The sequence below is a fragment of the Cervus canadensis genome, chromosome 33, assembly GCF_019320065.1.
Source record: "Cervus canadensis isolate Bull #8, Minnesota chromosome 33, ASM1932006v1, whole genome shotgun sequence".
NCBI lineage: Eukaryota > Metazoa > Chordata > Mammalia > Artiodactyla > Cervidae > Cervus > Cervus canadensis.
In genome coordinates this window covers 5184448-5206666 of record NC_057418.1, presented here as the reverse complement: position 1 = coordinate 5206666, position 22219 = coordinate 5184448, and the positions used below count along the sequence as shown (strand labels likewise).

General features: G+C 39.6%; 1 protein-coding gene across 13 annotated transcripts in view; it reads left to right on the top strand.

Annotated features, from left to right (window-relative positions):
- EPB41L2 (erythrocyte membrane protein band 4.1 like 2) overlaps positions 1–22219 on the top strand; it is a 205242-nt gene that overhangs the window by 65625 nt on the left and 117398 nt on the right. Inside the window, exon 1 of one of the 13 annotated variants that reach the window (XM_043456951.1) lies at positions 16215–16332. The exons of the other annotated variants lie outside the window; for them this stretch is intronic. The gene's annotated coding sequence lies outside the window, so the exon portion shown is untranslated. Of the gene's footprint in view, positions 1–16214; positions 16333–22219 lie in introns of those variants that run through there. 13 annotated transcript variants of the gene reach the window in all.

The following is a 22219-nucleotide window of genomic DNA, read 5'->3' as shown; positions in this document are numbered from 1 at the left end:
AGCTAATAGAAAGGGAAAGTGGAAATCAGAGTAGTAAAGAAGTATCACAGGCTTAAAATTGATATATGTTAGTTTCAGAGCCTCTGGGGGTTCCATGTCATGGACTTTGAACCAAGATTATACAGTTTAGCAACAAAAATTTGCTTATATAATTAGGTTTTAAGCATGTTCAGGACACTTCCTTATACCCTAACATAGTATAGCGACCACAGTTAGTTATAATATTATGAATTCTTTTTCTAGACCTTTCCCCATCTCAGTCTTATAGGAAATAAAACACCTCATTTCTGCTGTCTAGGGCTGTCTCTTTGATTTGCCATCACAATTCATTCTGTACAAAGCACAGTTTGCTTCTTCATGCCATTTCTCTTGTTCACATTCCTAATATTTAAAGTAGATTTTTTTTGTACACAACTTACTTAGGAATGGATCATTTACCTACTCTGACAATCTCTTTTAGTTGGTACATTTGGGCCATTTGCTTTTAATTAATTGTTGCTGGGCACCATTTTGGTCTTTGTTTTCTGTTTGTTCCATCTTTTCATTCTTTTTTTTTTTTAACCCCTTTCTTTTTCTGTCTTCCTCTGGATTGAGTTATTTTTCTTTAAGTCCATTCTATCTTTACTATTAGCTTATTCATCTATACCTCTTTTTTTTTTTTCATTTTGTTTTTTCTTTTTTTTACATACCTCTTTGTTACCTAATTTAACTCATTTAATTTGTCTCCAAACCCTCTGTTCCTCCTTCTATAACTATTTTAGTGACTGACTTTGCTGCCCAATTAATTGCTCTTTATCTTTCTCTCTTAACTCTGATGTGTTGCCAAATTCTTATCATTCTACCAATTGAATATTGCTTGAATTTATCCATTCCTTCCACTGATACTGTCTCTCGTCAGATCCTATAACCTGCACGACCTGAGCTGTCTTGGGGTACAGTTTTAGCTGTGGTGGTCAAAGAAATACAGGTCTTAACATTGACAAAGAATTGACAAACCACTTATGTGTTTACTCTGGTCTCTTGAAACACCAGAATGTGGTTTTATAATAACTGCAAAACTTAAAAATTCTCCATATCACTTTATGAATTTTTCTTATTCTTCCTCATCACAGTTTAAAAAGAGCTCTCATACTCTTCCCTTTCAGCCAGCCTCCCCCCAAACAGTGAACACCAGCTCTCAGCTTCAGTTTGAGTCCCCGCTGAGTTCTCTATGGATCTGTTCTTTAGCAACTCAGCCCGTTCCACGATAAATCAGTCAAGTTGCTTTCAAAATTGAAATTGCAATGGCAAAATTCTCTTTGGAGATGAGGAAGCAGAGACTGGCTACCTATTTGCTAATATTTTATTTTTTATACATTAATGCAGCTATCAGTTCTTAGATGGAGAAGGAAATGGCACCCCACTCCAGTACTCTTGCCTGGGAAATCCCATGGACGGAGGAGCCTGGTGGGCTGCAGTCCATGGGGTCGCTAAGAGTCGGACACGACTGAGCGACTTCACTTTGACTTCTCACTTTCATGCACTGGAGAAGGAAATGGCAACCCACTCCAGTGTTCTTGCCTGGAGAATCCCAGGGACGGGGGAGCCTGGTGGGCTGCCGTCTATGGGGTCGCACAGGGTCGGACGTGACCGATGCGAATTTGCAGCAGCAGCAGCGTTTCTTAGATATGCAATATCTATATAATAGATATGTAATGTTCTGTCTGGTTTTCCTGTCACCCCTCCTCCCACAGTTTAAAAAATTTTTGTTCTTCATATTGTAGTCAGAATTGTAGTTTTAAAGTCTTTTGGTTTTAAGCTTAAAATCCTTTCATGGTACCACTTAACTTTTCAGAAGAGCCTCAAACTTTGTAACATCACTTTTATTCTTGCAGTTTTGGATTTTAACTTACTTATTGAGTTTCAGATGTCAGGTTTCCTCTTTGAATTTAGCTCATATATCAGGTTTTCTGTCATGTCTAGGCTTTTGTACATGTTGCTAGCAATATTCTACTCTCAGGTCTCAATTTAGATATAACTTCCTCTGGATATCTTTTCTTCTGTGTTCTTCCTTTCACTGGCCTTTTCCTCCCTGTTAGATATACCTTACTCCAATTGATTCTTTTCCTGTCTCTTTTTTTAAAAAAATTGTTTTTTAATTGAAGGATGATTGCTTTACAGAATTTTGCGGGCTTCTGTCAAACATCAGCATGAATCAGTCATATAGGTATACGTATGTCCCCTCCCTTGAGCTTCCCTTCCATCTCCCTCCCCCTCCCACCCCTCTAGGTTGTTACAGAGCCCGTGTTTGAGTTCCCCGAGTCATCCAGCAAATTCCCATTGGCTGTCTGTGTTATATATGGTCATGTAAGTTTCCATGTTCCTCTCTCCATAGCGCTCACCCTCTCCTTCCGCCCCCCGCCCCTGTGTCTATAAGTCTGTTCTCTATGTCTGTGTTATCACAGTTGTTTGACGGTCAATGGGCTCTTAACAATACTAAGTACTTGAATCCATAAACATGGATTTACTTAGGTCTTTGATTTTTTTTGAATACTGTTACATACTTTTCACTGTACAAGCCTTATACTTCCTTATCTAAATTTACCTTTTTTTTTTCACAATTTACCCTTGTATTTTACTCTTTTTGATGCTAAGCGAGATATTTTTGGATTGTTTATTGCTTACGTATAGTATTGCTTACGTATAGAAATACAACTCAGTTTACATATTCATTTTATATCCTGCACCTTTCCTGTACCCATTAGCTTTTTAAATGTATTTTTAAGGATTTTTATTTATTACAATTATGTCATCTGCAAGTAGAGATAGTTTACTTCTCCCTTTCCTATTTGCATGCTTTTTATTTTTCTTGCCTAGTTGCCCTGGCTTGAACTTAAGCACAGCACTGAATAGAATGATCAGAGGTTGTGACGGGGGCATCTTGTCTTGTTTCTGATCTTAGGGGGAAGCTTCCAGCCTTCGCTGTTTAGTATGATGTCAGCTGTGGGTTTTTGTACATGCTCTTTGCATGTTGAGGAAGTTTCCTTTTATTTTTATTATTTTTAGTTTATTTTTTTAGTTTGTTTATCTTGAAAGGATGTTGGATTTTGTCAAATTCTTTTTCTATTGAGATGATTGTGTATTTTTCTTCTATTAATATAAATTGATTGAATTTCACTTTTTGAATCATCCTTATATTCCTAGAGTAAATCATACTTGATCATGATATAAGATCTTTTTAATACCTTGCTGAATTTGGTTTGCTACTATTTTATTGAGGGATTTTGCCTCAATTAGGGGTATTGGTTATAGTCTCCTTTTTTGTGACATCTTTGGCTTTGGTATCAGACCTTGTAGAATGAGTTGGGATGTTTGGGATTTATTTTTGAGTTGATGAAATGTTCTAAAATTGTTTGTGGTAATGGTTGCACAACTGACTACCCTAAAAAACATTGAGTTTTATGGTTAAAAGTGGGTAGCTTGTATGATATTAAACAAAAAAACAACAACAAACTGTTATTAGCTCCCTTACTCTGCAGGGAAAAAACCCACCAAAATAAAACTGTAGGCAACGTGACCTATCTTTGTTAGCCCAGAGGCCTTTTCCTTGTCTTCAAAGCTCTGAACAGTCTTTCCAGCTATCATATTTCAGCATTACTTCTGACTTATCTTTGTATGTGACTGATGCAGTGATAGTGGTCAGCCCACTGTCCTGCTCACTGCTCCTGCTTTGCCAGATGTCCAAACCATCTTGGGCATCTTGCTGCTTCAGTTTGCCCAAGGACTATTCCTGCTTGTCTTGAATATCACTGTCCCTCTTTCCCACCAATGACAGTATATCCTTTCTTGCAAAGTTCTGTTCAAATTTCTTCTGTTTGCTACTCTAGCCTGCCATTGTCTTAGTCCCAAATGCCTACATCAGATGATTGTTGTCTCACTTAAAAACTTGTTACGTGTGATCTGGAATTACGTGTAAGTTTGCTTGCGCAAAGAGTGGGATGGAATGTTTGAAATCAAAACTATTTTGGGAAATCTCGTATATGTATTTGTAGTGTCAAGAGGTATACACTTTATTTGATGCGTTTATAGTTAACTCACAAGTTTATAGGACTTCCCTGGTGGCTCAGATGGTAAAGCATTTGCCTACAGTGTGGGAGACCTGGGTTCGATCCCTAGGTCAGGAAGATCCTCTGGAGAAGGAGATGGCAACTCACTCCAGTACTCTTGCTTGGAAAATCCCATGGATGGAGGAGCCTGGTAGGCAACAGTCCATGGGGTCGCAAAGAGTTGGACATGACTGAACAACTAAACTTGCACCTTTCTCAGGTTTACGTAGATGGCTTTTTATTTGCACTTCTCTGGTCTCTTCATATGGTTCCTAGTGCTTTGAAGAAAGGCACGATGTGGTATTTTTGTTGTTTAGTCACTAAGTCATTTCCAACACTTGCGTGACCCCATGGACTGTAGCCCACCAGGCTCCTCTGTTCCATGGAATTTGCCGGGGAAGAATGCTGGAGTGGGTTGCCATTTCCTCCTCCAGGGGGTCTTTCCAACCCAGGGATCAAACTCCTGTCTCCTGTTTTGCAGGCAGATTGTTTTTACTACTGAGCCGCCTGGGAAGCCCATGATGTGGTATACCTAGCCATTAACATTATGTGCTGGGTAAGGATCTGTTGAAATATACATATATGTTTGGACATTAGAAAGATCAAGACTTTTCACTTGTTCTTTGAAGTTTTCCTTATGTATTTCTAAAAAAATATTTTTTGAGAACATGTATTAGAGTGAAGTGAAAGTCACTTAGTCGTGTCCGACTCTTTGTGACCCCATGGATGGGATTCTCCTGGCTAGAATACTGGAGGAGTGGGTAGCCTTTCCCTTCTCCAGGGGATCTTCCCAACCCAGAGATCGAACCCAGGTCTCCTGCATTGCGGGCAGATTCTTTACCAGCTGAGCCACAAGGGAAGCCCAGAGAATCTCCTTCCCCGCAGCAGGAGTCGAACCCGGGCCGCCTGGGTGAAAACCAGGAATCCTAAACGCTAGACATGTATTAGAGTAGAACATGTATTTATAGTAAGTCCTAATGTCTGAAGTCCATGTGCAAATATGAGGCAGAGGTAGTGAGACTGTTTATGTCAAGACTGCTTTTTGGCGTGTGGTGACGAATAACTGGGAGTTTGCATAAGCATAGTGGTATAATGTAAAGAACGTGTTTCAAATAAAATAGAGTTAGGTTCAAACCTCAGACATCTGTGTCATACATTGTCGTCGTAGGTTAAGCCAGGATCCAGGTTCAGGTTTGTCTGATTCCAAGACTGACAGTTAACCACTTTAGTATTTTGCATTCCATGCTTTTTAAGGCAAGTTAATTCATTTCTCTGAGCCTCAGTTTATTTCCTTATTAAATGAACTTGATAATACTTACTGTGCAGAGATGTTTTGAGACATAAATAGGGATGTTTGTAAAGAATAAGGCAGAGAGCTTGCTCACAAAATAGGCAGGCCTATTAATCCTAGTTAAATATTTTGTTTTTTCAAAACAATTCCAACAAAAGAGATTTTCAAAGTATATCTGACACAGAGAAAGTTGCTTATCTCTTGGCTTTAGAATATTGAACTCTTTGCTGTACATTTTGGCACAGTTTTTGGTGTTTTATTTCTCTAGAATTTAGATAATTTTCCAAGTAAGTCATTTGTTAGCAATTTCTTCCATTCTCATCTTTGTTGTTGTTGTTCAGAATGAGTTATTGTCAAAGAAGTAACAAAATTGTCATTACCCTCCCTTCTGAAGAATTTGAGAATATTTGACATTTGTGGTTAACTGCAACAGTTATTTATTTAAAACTTTAGGTTTTGAAGTTTCTGGAGTGAAGTTTAGGAAGGCTGATTTTTTTTTTTCTTTTTCGGTTGAAAGCTGTAGTAAGAATAAACTAGAGAAGTGGTTACTGGTTTTCATCTTGGGTGTGGAAGTATGTGTATGAGTATTTTGTTGATGTTGCTATAGGAACATAGTCAAAATCCAGCTTGAGAAACATCACAAAGTATTGATTTGGCTACTTGAATTGTTTTTCATATGTTGGAGTTATATCTAATTGATTTCAAAATGTCTTTGACTTTTTTTCCCTTTTCGGTCACAAATATCTAGGTATCAAAAGTTCAAGTCAGTATTGAGGATATTAACACTAATATTCATCTAGTTATTTTTGGTTAGTACTACTCCTTAGAGGTTTGGGGAAAATTTTCTATTAAGGCATTTGGGGAAAAATTTCTATTATGGCAGATCCAAATTTCCTGTTTGTGATGGTGATAGACTGTAATTTAAAAAATGTGTATATCCATGTATTATAGTTTCAGTTTAGTTGGGGATTTTTCTTAATGAAAAAAAAAATATATATATATTTATATATATATACTTTTTTCAAGTTTTATGAATGTTTTCTTTTACAAATTTATTATGGAGTTATACTGGCCATGCTGTCTATTTTTGCTTTTTAATAAAGCTGCAGTTTGGGTCAGGAGAAAGTGATTCCAGTCAGCAGTTTGTAGGGGAAAATAGCTCTGCTTCTGGTTTTTATAGACTCTCTTGCTCAAAGGAAGGACTGCCATTGAGTCAGTTACAACTTCAGTGGAAGATGTCTCGCAGCTGGGCCGTTTTGGTTTTGTTCCAGAGATAGTATTTGTGTGTACTGTCAGAATGTCTTAAAGGCCCACCCTGGAAAGGATTCAACTCTATAAAAGGAGTTTTGTTTTATAACCTTTCACATATTCTTATGGGGTTCTGGTGGTGACCGTGGTCTTTATTGTCTTGTCTTTTAAACTGGCATTTTATTGAGACACAGGCTTCACAGTTTGAGAACAGGAATTACAGTTACGGTTATTGTATCTTGTAAATACATTTAACCAAGCCCTTGGCACATGCTGTGATTGAAGCAAAACAAAATACCCTTCTCCAAACCTTGCGATTTCAGTGACTTATTTTTTTAGCTTCTTTTTCTGGGCATCTATAGTGATATGAAGAGGGCACTCATTTTATGATATTATTGATAATTTAATAGGTACTGATTTACAAATCAGTTAAGGTAGAAGATTATGCGGAGCATCCCCAATTTTGAAAAACTTACAATACCAATAATTTTCCATGTTGAAAATGGTTACGTTTAACCCATTTTGAATCCTGTGTTAACACGAATGCTAAGAGGATTATCATTGACGGTGTTCTAGGAGACTGACCATATTTCCTCTTTGGTTGCATTTTCCTTACACCTCTTCCTCTTCTAGTCCGTGGATGTTTCCAGGTCCCGTCTCTGGGCTAGAGATGCCCCTCTTGCCGTCCCAGATTAAATCCGTCCCTCTCTTCTGAGCTTCCTGGCGTTCATTTTCCTTTCTCTCCTTTGCATCTTGAACCTCTCCCTCTTCATCTTTCCCACCAAAAGCCTGCACCAAATAAAGTAACCAGAACGTCTCCTGAAAAGGTATATTGTTTCGCAGCCGTACTTCTTGTAGTTACTGTCGTTTCTTCCAGCCTCTTCTCTGGCATTAAATTTCAGAGATATAGTTTACTCCCCTCTCTTCAGTATTTTCCCTTTAGCCAGTTGTCTTTTTCTTCGACTATCCACTGGACCACTCTTTGAGGCTATCAGCAGTCTTTCGTGATGCCTGCAAAACCGTATTTGTTACCAGAAGCACTCTGCCCTTCGCCTGTTGTCCACTGCTCCCAGCCCAGCTCTTCTTTTGGGGCAATACCTGCTTGGTTTGATGTCTTTATCTTATTCTGGTCCTTCCCACCCTCCTTCATAGGTTCTTTGCTCCCTGCCCGGTTATTTACTATGAGCATTTTTTTTTTTTAACCTCTGTCTTGCCTTGGGTTTCATCTCTTCTGTAGCTTCAAATCACACTGATTGACCAAGTAGTTCTAAATCTTGGCATGGAAACCTAGGCTCTGTGGTTCAGACACATATCTCCAGCTGGCCTGATTTTTCACCCAGATGTCACACAGTCACTCAGTCCAAATGTGTTAAAAGTGGAAGCTTGGGCTTCTTTCATCCGTCTTTCATATTCTGTTTGGCAGTCTTATCTCTAGGTTCATGTTCCCACTGTCTGACCTTTGACTGCCAGGAACCTGGGAACTTCGTTCTCCCTGACTCCCACTGCTCAAATCCTGTCCATTTTAACTACTAAATATTTACTGACTTCATCTCTTCATTTGCTTCCTTGTTGCCTCTGTGTCAGTTTGGATGCTATTTTCTGCATCACTGGAGCCTCTCCTTAACCAGTTTCCTTTTATCGTGGCATTTGTTATCACATGAGTGCCGAAGCCATCCTCCCGAAATGCAAAATGAATCTTATTTTTCATTGCCTACAGGACAGAGTTGAAACATCTGAGCTTAGCGTACTGATCACTCGTTATTTGGCTACTGCCTCCCTTGTCCCAGTTCCTCCATTGCCCAGCCCGTATTCCGGGCAGATGAGGTGTGGACTCGCCGTCCTCAGCAGTGCTTTTTATCTCTGGTGATTCTGTGCCTTCCCTCACTGTTCCCACGGCGGGGAGTGTGCTCCGACCCGCTTACCGTCAGCCCTCCTTCTCCTTCAAGGTCAGCGCCAGCGTCACCTTGGAAAGCATTCTTCCCTCATCAAGTCAGTGACTGTTGAAATGTTCATGCCTGTGTTGTAGCTCTGTTCTCTTTGTAGTGTAATTATTTATTTAAGGACTCTTCTGGTGCACTGATGGAGCCAAGTTTTATACAGGTGCGTATCATGAACAGCTACCAGTAGGCAAAGGGTAATTCCTCATTCAATGAATGGATCTCAGCAAAACCTAAAATTACAGAATTCAGGATCTCACAGGTACAGATAATGGTGAGTCCTCTAGCTTGTGAAAGTCGCTCAGTTGTGTCTGACTCTTTGCAACTCCATGGGCTATATAGTCCATGGAATTCTCCAGGCCAGAATACTGGAGTGGGTAGACTTTCCCTTCTCCAGGGGATCTTCCCAACCCAGGGATCAAACCCAGGTCTCCCGCGTTGCAAACAGATTCTTTATCAACTGAGCCACAAGGGAAGCCTAAGAATACTGGAGTTGGTAGGCTTTCCCTTCTCTAGGGGATCTTCCCAACCCATGGATGGAACCCAGGTCTCCCGCGTTGCAAACAGATTCTTTATCAGCTGAGCCACAAGGGAAGCCTAAGAATACTGGAGATGGTAGGCTTTCCCTTCTCCAGTGGATCTTCCCGATCCAGGAATCAACCTGGGGTCTCCTGCATTGCAGGCAGATTCTTTACCAACTGAGCCATCAGGAAAGCCCCCACTCTAGATTAATGTTGGATATTTATTGTTTCAGGTGGGAAGGGGCTGTGGATTGAGAATGTATTATCACTTATGCTTAGGGTTTTCTTTCATAATTCAGATTTGGAGAGCTAAGTTTTAAAGGTGAAGCTACAGAAAGAAATGAGTGGAGTGAGAGTTTCAGAATATGGAGGTAATAAAGGTGTGGAGGGTGGAAGTACTCTGGGTCCTCAAACAAGTGCCCAAACCATGCAGATGGCAGGCTGAAGGGAGATAGTGAGGCACGCGAAGTGAGGACAGGACCCCAGACGGGGCTGCGTGTCCCCAGAGCCTGACGACACTGTACAGAGCTGGGCTCTGTACGTTGCATGCACCTTAGCATTTCTGTGGCTTCTCTGCTCTGCTAAACTTTCTGCAACATGTTTCTTGATAAGAGCCTCATGTTGGCAGGTTTCCTGTTTATGTGGTTCTAGTAGGGGTCTTGGAAATAGTAGTGGTTGTTTTAAAGGGAAAGAAAGAAAAGAAGGGAAACTCTGGAGGGTAGCTTTAGGGTCGGGGAGCAGTTTTCTTTCTACAGGTTGAGGAAAAAATAAATGGTGGTAGATTACTGTAGGTTAATGTTTGACTTAAGAATAAGTGTAATGGTATATTCAGCCATTTTGAGGAGAAAGCCTAGGTGAATTTTCTGATGATTGAAATTGTGTGTTTAATAGTCCTTTGCATTTATGTAACATATTGCACTTGACTAGTAGCTGTCATGTAGGTTCTCCTGTGATGCTCATAAGAATCCTATTATATAGGTAGTTTATCTGCTGGTACCTTCATCTTATAGACTTAGTTAAGTGACAGCATGGAGTTATGTCCAGACTGTTCACACGTGAATTTAATGTTATTGCAGATTGGGGAGATGAGATAATTTCTTGACAATGACTTCTTTATTTTGGAAATATACTTTTTGGGGGAGTGGGAAGGTGTAGGGTTTTTCTTGGATCCAGAGGGTAGGGCAGAGTTGAGGAGCTTTTGGGGGGTCAGCTGGGTGCCTAGCATCAGAGATCTTTGTTTCTTCTGGCCCTTGGACAGCCATAAAAGCTCTCTGTTGCTGGGTATCTTCTGAAGAGTGTCTCGGCCCTTACCGTCACATCCAGGCAGGACAGTCTGCAGTGGGGAAAGGCGAGTAGAGTTATTAGGCAGAATCTGACATCCAGGCTGGCTTCTGCTCCTGATTTACTATGTAACTTGGACAGGTGACCTAACTTCTGGGTTTCAGGTTACCCGTCTGTGAAAGGCAAGGACAGGAGGTACATAAGAGCTGAGATCCCTTTTGGTTCTTTATTTGTTTTATAAGAATCCCATTTTGCTCGGTCATGTGGATGGTATTGCCCAGGTGCTAGCAAGATCTTTGTTTCTGCTTTGTATGTGATGGGCTTTGTGATAATTATTTTTTTAATCTGTAAGGCAAGGAGACTCATTACCACGCTATTAGCAGAATCATTTGTTCATCTCAAATGAGAGATGAATGAGCCTAAACATTGTAAGCCTATAATGCCTTCCTGTCCTCCCCAAGGAACTTGTCCACTTTGCTGTGTCCCGACTGTACCTCTGTTACAGTCCTTATCCCATGTAGTATAATTGTTTATATATCGGTCTTCCCTGCTAGACTGTGAAATTCCTGAGGACTGGTGTGGGGAAAAACTTTCCAGTCCTGAGGGCTTAGACCAATGTCTGGGGCAAAGGGGGACCTCAGCAAAGTTTTCTCAGATGTAAGTGAAATGAAAATAATACATTTTAAAGTAAATGCTGAATTACTGTACTGGTCTGAATGTGTAATTCTGATAGTGATGCTTTTGACTTTTGAAGTTTAAAAAAAAAAGGAGGGGTGGGCATTTGTTACTGCTTTGTCCTAACACTTCTTAGATGGTTTCAGAACATGAACTTTTTGTTTAGAGAGTCCCAACTGCCAGCCCTTTATTCTTTTGCTTCCCTCCTGTACCTGCTCCTGCTCTGTCACCCCAAACCCCCTGTAAAAATCTGGGGTCATATGGAATTTTTCTTGCCCAGAGTCTCATAAATCTGTAGTACTTTCTAATGTTATGTTTTACAAAACATGATGGGAAAGAAACTTTGTGAGTGACTTATGTGCAGTTGTGCAAATTATTATGGGTTCAGCGCCTGAGAAAAGTTAAACTGTGGTGTGTGGTCAAAAGATAACTTAGCCAGAGGCTGTGGAACTAGCGTAGTAGTTGTTTCGGTTTTTTTGTTTGTTTGGTTTTTTCTTTTTGTCGACATCGAATGGCAATGATCCTATGAGATGTGGACTGTTAGAAAATTTTATAGACAAGTTGAAATTCATCCAGATGGAGAGAATCATAAAACTTTTCTCCACGTTTTGTTCAGGAAGGATAGTCTTGCATGATGATTGGTATATAGCAAAGTTGGATTCTCTGTGAAATCAGTAGAGTTCAAAAACAGAGGGGTTATTTTTTATTTTTTGGAGTACCTTTTAGGTTATTTTAGGGTTATGTTAGAAAATTGTACTTCTTTTTTTCTGGCTTGACAGATGATATATGCTTCTCCAGTGGAGGCTAGATGAATAATGGGGAGAGGGGAGACTGAAAGGAACTCTTCTGCTCACTGTCTTTCTGTGACACTGAGAACTTTATTTTCTGCACAGAGTTGGTGTCCTGTATGGTCTTGGAGCTTTGAGTCACCATCAGGTTACTGCATCCTTGCATCCCATTCAGTTACATTCCTTTTCCTCAAAGTCAGGAAATAAGACATTTTGTACAAGTCAAGAAATAATTTTACTGGGTTTAATTTAATTTATACATCAACTTAGCTATACAAATATAGGAAAAATATCCCCCACCCTATGCCCAACCAACTCCCTTGAATACTGAAGTAGTATTCTGAGGATAAACTAATTTCCCCTTTTCATGAAACAATAAAACAGTGTCAAAGCAAGCCTATATAGGATCTTCTGAAGACAGATGCAATAGATACACATTTATATGAGCAATTTTTTATATTTAAGACCTTTCAGCATATGTGTTTTATGTATTTCAATGTGTTTAAAGCCTTACTGGAAATAATTTAAATGGTACTGGACCTAGTTTGTAGCTTCTCTGCCAGAAACCCACAGAGTAATCTTATTTATAAGTTATTTCACTTCTTTGGGTTTAGTTTACTCATCTGGTAAACAAGGGTGTTGAAATTGAGGTAATGCAGCATTGGTGGAAAAGTGTGTTGGCTTTGAAGCAAACTGCTCTCCACTGTACCATCAAACCACTAGTATTGGTTTTGAAGCAGACTAAACTGGTGTAATTTCTACCTCTACCACGTATTGAGTATATGAGTTTTGGAAACTCATTTAAATTCTCTGGGTTCTCCTTTTATCCACTCTATTAATGACTTGTTCTTCTTCCAAATCAGTTCAGTTCAGTTGCTCAGTCGTGTCCGACTCTTTGCCAACCCCATGAGCTGCAGCACGCCAGGTCTCCCTGTCCAACACCTGTCCAACACAAAACTCACCTCTTATCTTAATTCTCTTAACCTTTGTTTGAATAATGAGAATCTGATGTCTCATGGGCAGGATTGAAGCCAGCAGAGGAGCTTGAGCAATGGCATTGGGTTCTGTGATTAAGAAAGTAGCTGCCTTAGTCAGCTTGGGCTTCCATAACAAAATACCATGTACTTGTTTACTTAAACTGCAAGTCTATTTTCTCACACTTCTGGAGACCAGAAGGCCAAGATCAAGTGCCAGCACGGTCAGTTTTTGGTGAAGACTCCCTTCTTAGATGGTAGATGGCTGCCTAACCTGTGTCCGCACAGAGCAAGGTGAGAGAGGGGGCAAGAATGAGACTGTGAGAGAATGAGCAAGCTCACCGGTGTCCCGTATTAGAAGGCCACTGGTTCCATCATGATGGCCCACCCTGATGACCTCACCTAAATCTCGTTATTCTCTCTCAAAGGGCCCGCCTCCAAATACCATCATCTTGGGGGGGGGGGGTCATGCTTCAGTATATGGATGTTGGGGAGATATAATTCAGTTGATGGAAGTAGGGGAGTTAGGAAGTAAGGCAGGCACAGTGGTGATGAGAGTTGCCTGGGGTGGACGGTAAGCATCTGCCTCTGTCAGCTTCGCTGGATCCAGTGCTGTCCGTCAGTAGTCCTGAGACTTCTGCATTCTGTGGAGCAATGCTCTGCTTAGTTGCTCAGTCATGTCTGACTCTTTGCGACCCCGTGGACTGTGGCCCACCAGGCTCCTCTGTCCACGGGGACTCTCCAGGCAAGAATACTTGAGTGGCTTGCCATGCCCTCCTCCAGGGGGTTTTCCCAACCCAGGGATCGAACCCAGGTCTCCTGCATTGTAGGTGGATTCTTTACTGTCTGATCCACCAGGGAAGCCCTATGGAGCAATACATTTTAGAAAAAGGTTTGGAGCCAGTTTTTTTTTAAGTCAGTATACTGAAGTAAATCTGCCATCCTACTGCTGGTTTCTATTGCTGTTTCTGTTTTAAAAAATACATTTAACAAATGTGGGAAAAACACAATCTGAATAAAAGATGGATTAAATAAATTTGGCTCTACTAAGTTCAGTTCAGTTCAGTCGCTCAGTCGTGTCTGACTCTTTGTGACCCCATGAACCGCAGCACGCCAGGCCTCCCTGTCCAACACCAACTCCCGGAGGCCACCCAGGCTCATGTCCATTGAGTTGGTGATGCCATCCAGCCATCTCATCCTCTGTTGTCCCCTTCTCCGGCACTCAATCTTTCCTAGCATCAAGGTCTTTTCCAATGAGTCAGCTCTTCACATCAGGTGGCCAAAGTATTGGAGTTTCAGCTTCAGCATCAGTCCCTCCAGTGAACACCCAGAACTGATCTCCTTTAGCATGGACTGGTTGGATCTCCTTGCAGTCCACGGGACTCTCAAGAGACTTCTCCAGCACCACAGTTCAAAAGCATCAATTCTGCGGCGCTCAGCTTTCTTCACAGTCCAACTCTCACATCCATACATGACCACTGGAAAAACCATAGCCTTGACTAGACGGACCTTTGTTAGCAAAGTAATGTCTCTGCTTTTTAATATGCTGTCTAGGTTGGTCATAACTTTCCTTCGAAGGAGTAAGCATCTTTTAATATCATGGCTGAAATCACCATCTGCAGTGATTTTGGAGCTCCCCAAAATAAAGTCTCTCACTGTTTCCACTGTTTCCCCATCTATTTGCCATGAAGTGATGGGACTGGATGCTGTGATCTTAGTTTTCTGAATGTTGAGCTTTAAGCCAACTTTTTCACTCTCCTCTTTCACTTTCATCAAGAGGGTCTTTAGTTCCTCTTCACTTTCTGCCATAAAGGTGGTATCATCTGCATATCTGAGGTTATTGATATTTCTCCCGGCAATCTTGGTTCCAGCTTGTGCTTCTTCCAGCCCAGCGTTTCTCATGATGTACTCTGCATATAAGTTAAATAAGCAGGGTGACAATATACAGCCTTGACGTACTCCTTTTCCTATTTGGAACCAGTCTGTTCCTTGTCCAGTTCTAACTGTTGCTTCCTAAGCTGCATACAGGTTTTTCAAGAGGCAGGTCAGGTGGTCTGGTATTCCCATTTCTTTCAGAATTTTCTGCAGTTTATTGTGATCTACACAGTCAAAGGTTTTGGCATAGTCAATAAAGCTCTACTAAAAAACTCACCAAATTGCCCTTTTGTGAACCAGTGAAAGCTTTGTGGGTAGATAGTGAAGTTTACTTCCATTATATAGAATGATTTTTTTTAAGTTTGTGTTTGTTCATTTTGACAGAGATTAATCTCTTCAGAGCTGCTACTGAAACATATTTTCATTAAGTTCCTGTAAAGGAAAACTTACTTTTTCTCTCCTAGTTGGTATGAGTGATATCTTGTTTAATTATCTAATGTTTTATTTAATAATCTATTTAATTATCTAATGTTTTATTTGTAATAATTCTTCTTTTAAGAAGACTGCTGTAGGGTGAATGTGAACATATAATACTCATTGACTTAAGAACTGTTTGGTAGGAGAGCAGTGTGGTGTGGTAACAGGGTCAAGATGTAAATATGTATACCTAGATTCAGAGTCTGTCTTGGTCCTCATTGGTTAATGTAGTTATCTATGCTGGGGGGAAAAACAACCAGAATTCAATGTGGAAATGTAAGGGACTAGGGGGATGGTCTTGTAGAATTAACGAAGGTTGGTGTTTTTCAATGCTCTCTGACCCGAATCTTAGAATAATTGCATTTCCCTTTAGTGACTATAAATTTACCTTGCTTCCATATGTATTTGTATTCATATGACAAATGGATGTAGGATTTCACCTTTTGTATCCTTCATTGCTCAATTTAGAAAGACAATATAATAATGAAACAAGAATTTATCTGCTTTGTAACTATATGATGGTACCTATAAATCTAGATTGAAACGGGCCTTCCTTTAAATACAGTGTGAATGAATAAGCAAGTTCTCTTACAAATGAATCAAAATAGTCCAGTTTTCAATATATAAAAGTGAAATACATATGTATTTGAATGGTTTTTCTATATCTATATCTATATATATATATATACACCAATTTTATCAAGAAATATGAGTATATGTTATATGCATGTACTTTTGGTGTCTATTTATAGGGTGGATTAAAATAGCAAGAAATAAAAGCAAAGTTGAGGAGTGCAAACTCAAAGCAATGTAAAAACAATACAAAAAACGAGGGAAAAATTCCCTAGCAGTAGTAGAATTGTAAACAGTTACAATCATAGGATTACAGTTGTGCCGTTAAAACTGTTCTTTGTGTAAAGTGTTCTTCATTTAGTGGGTAGAACAGATAGCAAGGGGATGACTTTCTTTGACCCATGTGGGTTTTCTAGCTGAGGAATGAAGTAACTTGGAACCACGCTGGGCTTTTCTACTGAGCATGCCCTTCTCCAGCGGGGTCTGGCCTGGGTGGGGCTGGTCTTGCTCATTACGCAGTTGGAAGCTGGATTTCCATCCTCTTTCCACAGCTTTCTAATGACAGGGAACAGCAGACAGCGGGCTCGATGTACTTCTATAAAACTGCGTATGTATTTCGAGTTGGGGAGTGTTCGGAAATTTCTATTGTAGCAGTTAGGTTTGGGGGTATATACTCGTTTTTGCTTTTGAAAAAAGTTTGCCTTTCGGACTGTCAGTATCTAGGAGACTGAGAATTTGGACAGTACTCATGTATAGAGTACAGAGTAGATGGAATCTGATTATGTGCACTATCTGGCAAGAGAATATGTTCAGTTATATTTGAACCAAGCCCTGTGAAAAATGTGTATGTATTTTTAGACTATTTGTTTGCATTTTCTAAGGCAAATGTTGAGTTTTGTCAAGTTATCTTTAACATAACTGCCTTTTTAGGTTTGACCTATGAGAATAGTGGAGCCAGCTGGTTTTAGATATTTATTCTACTGTTTCACAATTGATTTATTCAGTGGTACTATATACTGTACAAAAATGAATCATTCCTAAAGCACAATGAGGACTATGTAAGGTTAATAGCATACAGTTTTTTTTTTTTAGCATGTTAAAAGATGATAGATTTCAATTATCATGAAAATGAAACATTTTATAAGTTAACTCCTTTGATTAAAAAACATTACGGCTAGCAGAGATTTGAATTTGCTTTTTACTTTTAGCATCTACAGATTAATGGTCATTAAGAGCTATCAAGAATTATATATTGTTTTAATGCTGTCATGGCCTAAGTAAATATTAATTGAATAATAGGTATCAACTTCTTTTACTGAATATTTAATCTTTTGTCACATTGAAGAAATGTGAAAACCCACCATGTTGCCCAGATTCAAACATCCAAATTTAGAAAAAGTCGTCTTCATGCTTCTTCTTGATATAATTTACCTGCCTAACAACCTTCCTGGGGAAAGAAACTTGTTCCGTTGCTGCTTTCTGACAAAATGAAAAGCAGTACCATTGTGATGGCCAGATTACATCTGTAAGTTCCTTCTTTGCTGTTGACATTGCCCGGAATGTTCTTAGACCATTGAGGAAATTACTGAGTGTTTTGTGGGGGGAGGTGCATATATACTTGTGAAGTTTAAGCTTTCTGTTTTTAGGTTTAACAAAGAATTGTCTCTTCAAACTATTGACACCTCAGGTGAGGGAATAAATGTCTATGGAATTGATGCTGATGACCTGGACAGTCATTCATAGGACCCCCACCTTCCCTATGGACTGTCTATTTTGGAGTGTTCCAGTACTTGTTGTATGATATATTGATGACCTATTGTTTAGCATCATAGCTGGATCACAAAGAAAGTTGGAATGAGAAATTTTAAACTTTGGCTTGAAAATTTTGTTGGCTTGAAACTTTTGGTGGGTTCCAAGGGTTGGAATACCTAGCATATTCTTCAGTAGATTCTCTACCAAATCACTTTTACAGATGTTGCATTTTGAGAATCTTACCTCCAAAGAAACAAATATATTTAGCCAAAGTGAAAGCTTGTCCCTAGCCAGCATGACCTAAAAAGTAGTTGTTTAAAACTGACTAAGTAGTTTTGAATGTACTAATGCTTAGAGTAGAACTACTTGGGGAAAAGAAAAAGTTTTTAAGCATTCCAGATGGCATGTCTGTAATTCCATTGTAATTACATCTTTTCCCGCCTGGGGAAAGTTGCTTTTATCACGCTTGGAGGGTCCATATGCTAACGGTCTATGGCACCTTTAGCCAACCGACTGGAGGACTGGCCTTCACATTGGGATCTGCTTACCTAAGCTAGAAAAATTGTTCCGTTTATAGTCTCATATTTTAAGAATACATGTTATGCATTGATGTAACTCTTTGGCAGTGCTGTAAATATTGTAAAATGATAGAGGAGCTAACGACCAAAACTGAAAAAGTGAATTCCATTTTTTGACAAGGTTTAGATATTTATGCCTGTCAACGGCAGCGTTCCAAAGCTTATGGAGAAGAGGATTTGAAAGTGTGAGATCAGTGTAGGCTCCAGCCTGGTGGCCTTGTCATGGCCTGAGGAGTTGATTGAGTTTGACAGGCTTTTGTCTTATGACCTATTAAAATGCAGCGTCTGCAGCCTGTGCATTTATCCTGTGCAGTTAACCTTGGTGGATTTGTTGTTAGCTTATTTGGGAAAAGCCTCCTGAACCACTGTTATTTTTTAGCTAAAGAATTTAGAGTTTACTTCACACAGAAATAATATTAGACTGGTTGTAGATGACTGCTTGATATCAGGTGAGTTTTACGTTGGGGCTGAGTAAGGATCCCGCTCAGAAGGTGGTTGTGGGATGATTCAGAAGTGTATTCCCTGGTGTCTCTTATGACAAGGTGAGAATTTTGGTGGTGTTTTTGCTGTTGGGAGCCTAGTTATGACATCATTGGAAGAAACTGCAAGTAGGTATATTTTTCTTCTCCATAGAACATTCTGTTTAATGATGGTGGTCCAAAGCAATGTTCCCCGAACACTAGGAACATCACAAAAGACAGTTATCGAGAAGCTACCGGCTGCCTACCAGTGCACTGGGAACATGCAGTTACTTATTTGCACAACAGTACCCCCTTCATGGGAGCACAGGAGCAGATGCGGGGTGGGGAAGCGGTGTGGACAGGAAACACGACATCCTCATGCTGCTCAAGCCAATTTTATTCCTGCCTTTCCCTCTAAATGAGGAGGAAGCTGCAGATCAAGATTGGAGATGTTTGTGTGTGACCAGCTTAGGAATTTAATAAGAATCTTCCCATGCTGTTTTACTCTCCTTTGAAAACATTTCCTCAACTTTCAGAGAAATTATTTCCAAGTTCTCTGTTCCAACTCCTCCATCAGAGAATAAGGAATACTAATTTTTTTTTTTTTGGCCTACCTGTGTAGGCACAGATATTTTTGTTAGCAAAAGACAGATTTTTGTTTTAGCTTCACTCTGAGAAGGATAAAAAGCTGGCAAAGTTTCCTAAGGAACTCTAGGGGCTATTATTATTTTTATGAGATGAATACTTGATGAACTTCTTAAAAGATGTCTATCTCGCTGCTGTAAAAGCTTAGGTGTTTGAGCTTCTCCTGCTTTCAAGAACAGGCTATGCCTGGTAAGGCGTGGGTTTGTAAAGTATGCTGAATCGGAGGCTAGGAGAAATATTCTTTTGAGAATGTAGAGATAATCTTAAAGGTCATATGCTAAGAAATCAGTTTTATTTTAGGCTGTCTTAATGCAGCTGCTGAGCTGGAATAGATTGGAAGGCTTTTGCACCCAGACCATTCATTTGTGAGGTCAGAGCTATGTGACGGGTCAAAGCGACATCATCACTTGTGGCAGTGTGGCATTCAGGTTGTCTCCAAGAAAGCCGACCGATCGTGCTGGGTTCACATAATGCATAAAACGTTTTAATGCATGAGTATTGTCCTCCTAATAAAGTATTTAAGTCTTCAGTTTGCAGACTCCACTCAGTGATGTCTTTGTCTCCATATCTGCATCTCTGCACTTCATCCACCCAGTCATCATCCATTCCCCATAATCACTGCTGTTTTCGTCATGCTTATACAGATGGATGCGTGCACGTGGATTCACACACTTAGGCCTCCCGCTCACATTACTTTCAGCCCACAAGGCGCAGCTTGTCTGATGTGCTGTCTGAATCTTGCTTTTTGGACTTGTGTAACTGGGAGATATTTCTGTAATAGGTGGAAACCTTCCCCTTTTTCTTTATAGCTGCATAGTATTCTGTTGTATGAAGGTCGCATAGTGTCACCTATTGATGAACACTGATCTGTTGCTGTTACAAGCAGCGTTACAGGGAATCATCGGTGTGTAAGTGTTGTACATATTCAGATGTATCTGCCCCACAAGCAGAGTAACTGGTTTAGAATGTGTGCGCATTTGGAACTTTGATACCTGTTGGCACACTGACTCCCATTGGATCTGTCCCAATTTACTCTTTTACTGGCAGTTATCTGAGAATGCCTCTGTTCCCATAATCTTGCTCAGTGATTACATGATTAAGCTTTTGGATTTTTCCATGCTAAATTTTTAAACTGTATTTATTTTACTATGAGTGTGGTAAGCATCTTTTCATGGGTTCATACATTTCATGGGTCCTTTGTATTTCTTTTTTTTCCTCTTAACTTTTTACTCATCTTTCAGTCACTTTTTCCCCTATTGGATGGTTGGTCAGCCTAGCTGACAATTTATTTTGGAAGTTTTTTCTTTAACTTTTTATTTTGTATTGGAGTATAGCCTGTTAACAATGTTGTGATGGATTCGGATGAACAACGACGGGACTCAGCCATACATACACCCATGTCCATTCTCCCTTAAACTCCCTGTTTTGCAGTTTTGATGTTGAAGAAATTTATAACCAGGGCTATTTTATTAGGCTTTTTATTCAAATTACTTAAATTCTGCTATAGAGCAAATATGTTTCTAGCAAATACAATTGAGAATGAGAATTAAGTGCTCTTTAAAAAGCATGATACCAAAAAAAGAAAAAAAAAAAAAAGAAAAAAAAAATAAAAAGCATGATACCTATTTGTGTTTTATGAGTCTTTAACCAAGATTTCCCATGTGTGACTTCCTGAAGAGATGACAACGGTGGATGTAAAGAAAACCATGGTCAGCTTTTCAAACTGGTTGTGGTTTCTGAATTTAAATTTCCAAAAGTTCTGAATTAATGGCAAGTGGTTTAAATATGTATTGCTGCTAAGAGTAGGCTTCTCTCATCTGTGTTACTGATGTCTGGTACATAGGTTATGACAGTCCTCAGAAAACATTTGTTTGAAAGGAGGGGCTAAGAGGCTGATAAAACCCACATCCTGAAAATGGGTAAAACTTATCAGGGGCTCTGTTAAAACATGTTGCTTTGGATTGTAGACGACCACCAAATGGTAGTAATAGTTTATGGATTTTTGTTTTTCAACAAATAATGAACTTTAAGGAATTGTGCTAGATGCTGGCTATATGACAGTGAACTTGTTTGAGACTGCTGGCAGGATTGCCCGAAGTCTTTGGAGCCAGATGGCCTGGGTTTGGATCCTGGCTCTTCTGTTTACTGGTTGTGTGGCTCTGCTCATGGCATTGATCCTCATTTACCTTCTTCTTCTTCTTTTTTGAATTTTTATTTTTTTTGATATTTTATTTTATTTTATTTATTTATTTTTCCTTTATTTTTATTAGTTGAAGGCTAATTACTTTACAATATTGTAGTGGTTTTTGCCATACATTGACATGAATCAGCCATGGATTTACACATATTCCCCATCCTGAACCCCCCTCCCGCCTCCCTCCCCATCCCATCCCTCTGGGTCTTCCCAGTGCACCAGCCCCGAGCACTTGTCTCATGCATCCAACCTGGGCTGGTGATCTGTTTCACCATAGATAATATACATGTTTCAATACTATTTGCTCAGATCATCCCACTCTCGCCTTCTCCCATAGAGTCCAAAAGTCTGTTCTGTACATCTGTGTCTCTTTTTCTGTCTTGCATATAGGGTATCATTCCCATCTTTCTAAATTCCATATATATGCGTTAGTATACTGTATTGATGTTTTTCTTTCTGGCTTACTTCATGTATAATGGGCTTCAGTTTCATCCACCTCATTAGAACTGATTCAAATGAATTCTTTTTAATGGCCGAGTAATATTCCATTGTGTATATGTACCACAGCTTTCTTATCCATTCGTCTGCTGATGGGCATTTAGGTTGCTTCCATGTCCTGGCTATTATAAACAGTGCTGCAATGAATATTGGGGTACCTCATTTACCTTCTTGATCCTCGTTTACCTTCTTCATCTGCAGCATGAAAGTAATTTTAGTTTCTACCACAAAGGCTGTGAGTATTAAAGGAATTGCTTCATGTAAAATCTCTAGAAAAGTCTTCAGCCAATAGCTGATATTTTCATTATTTATTGTTATTTCTATTCTTACTATTAATATCCTTAGTGAAGATTCAAATATTCAGTT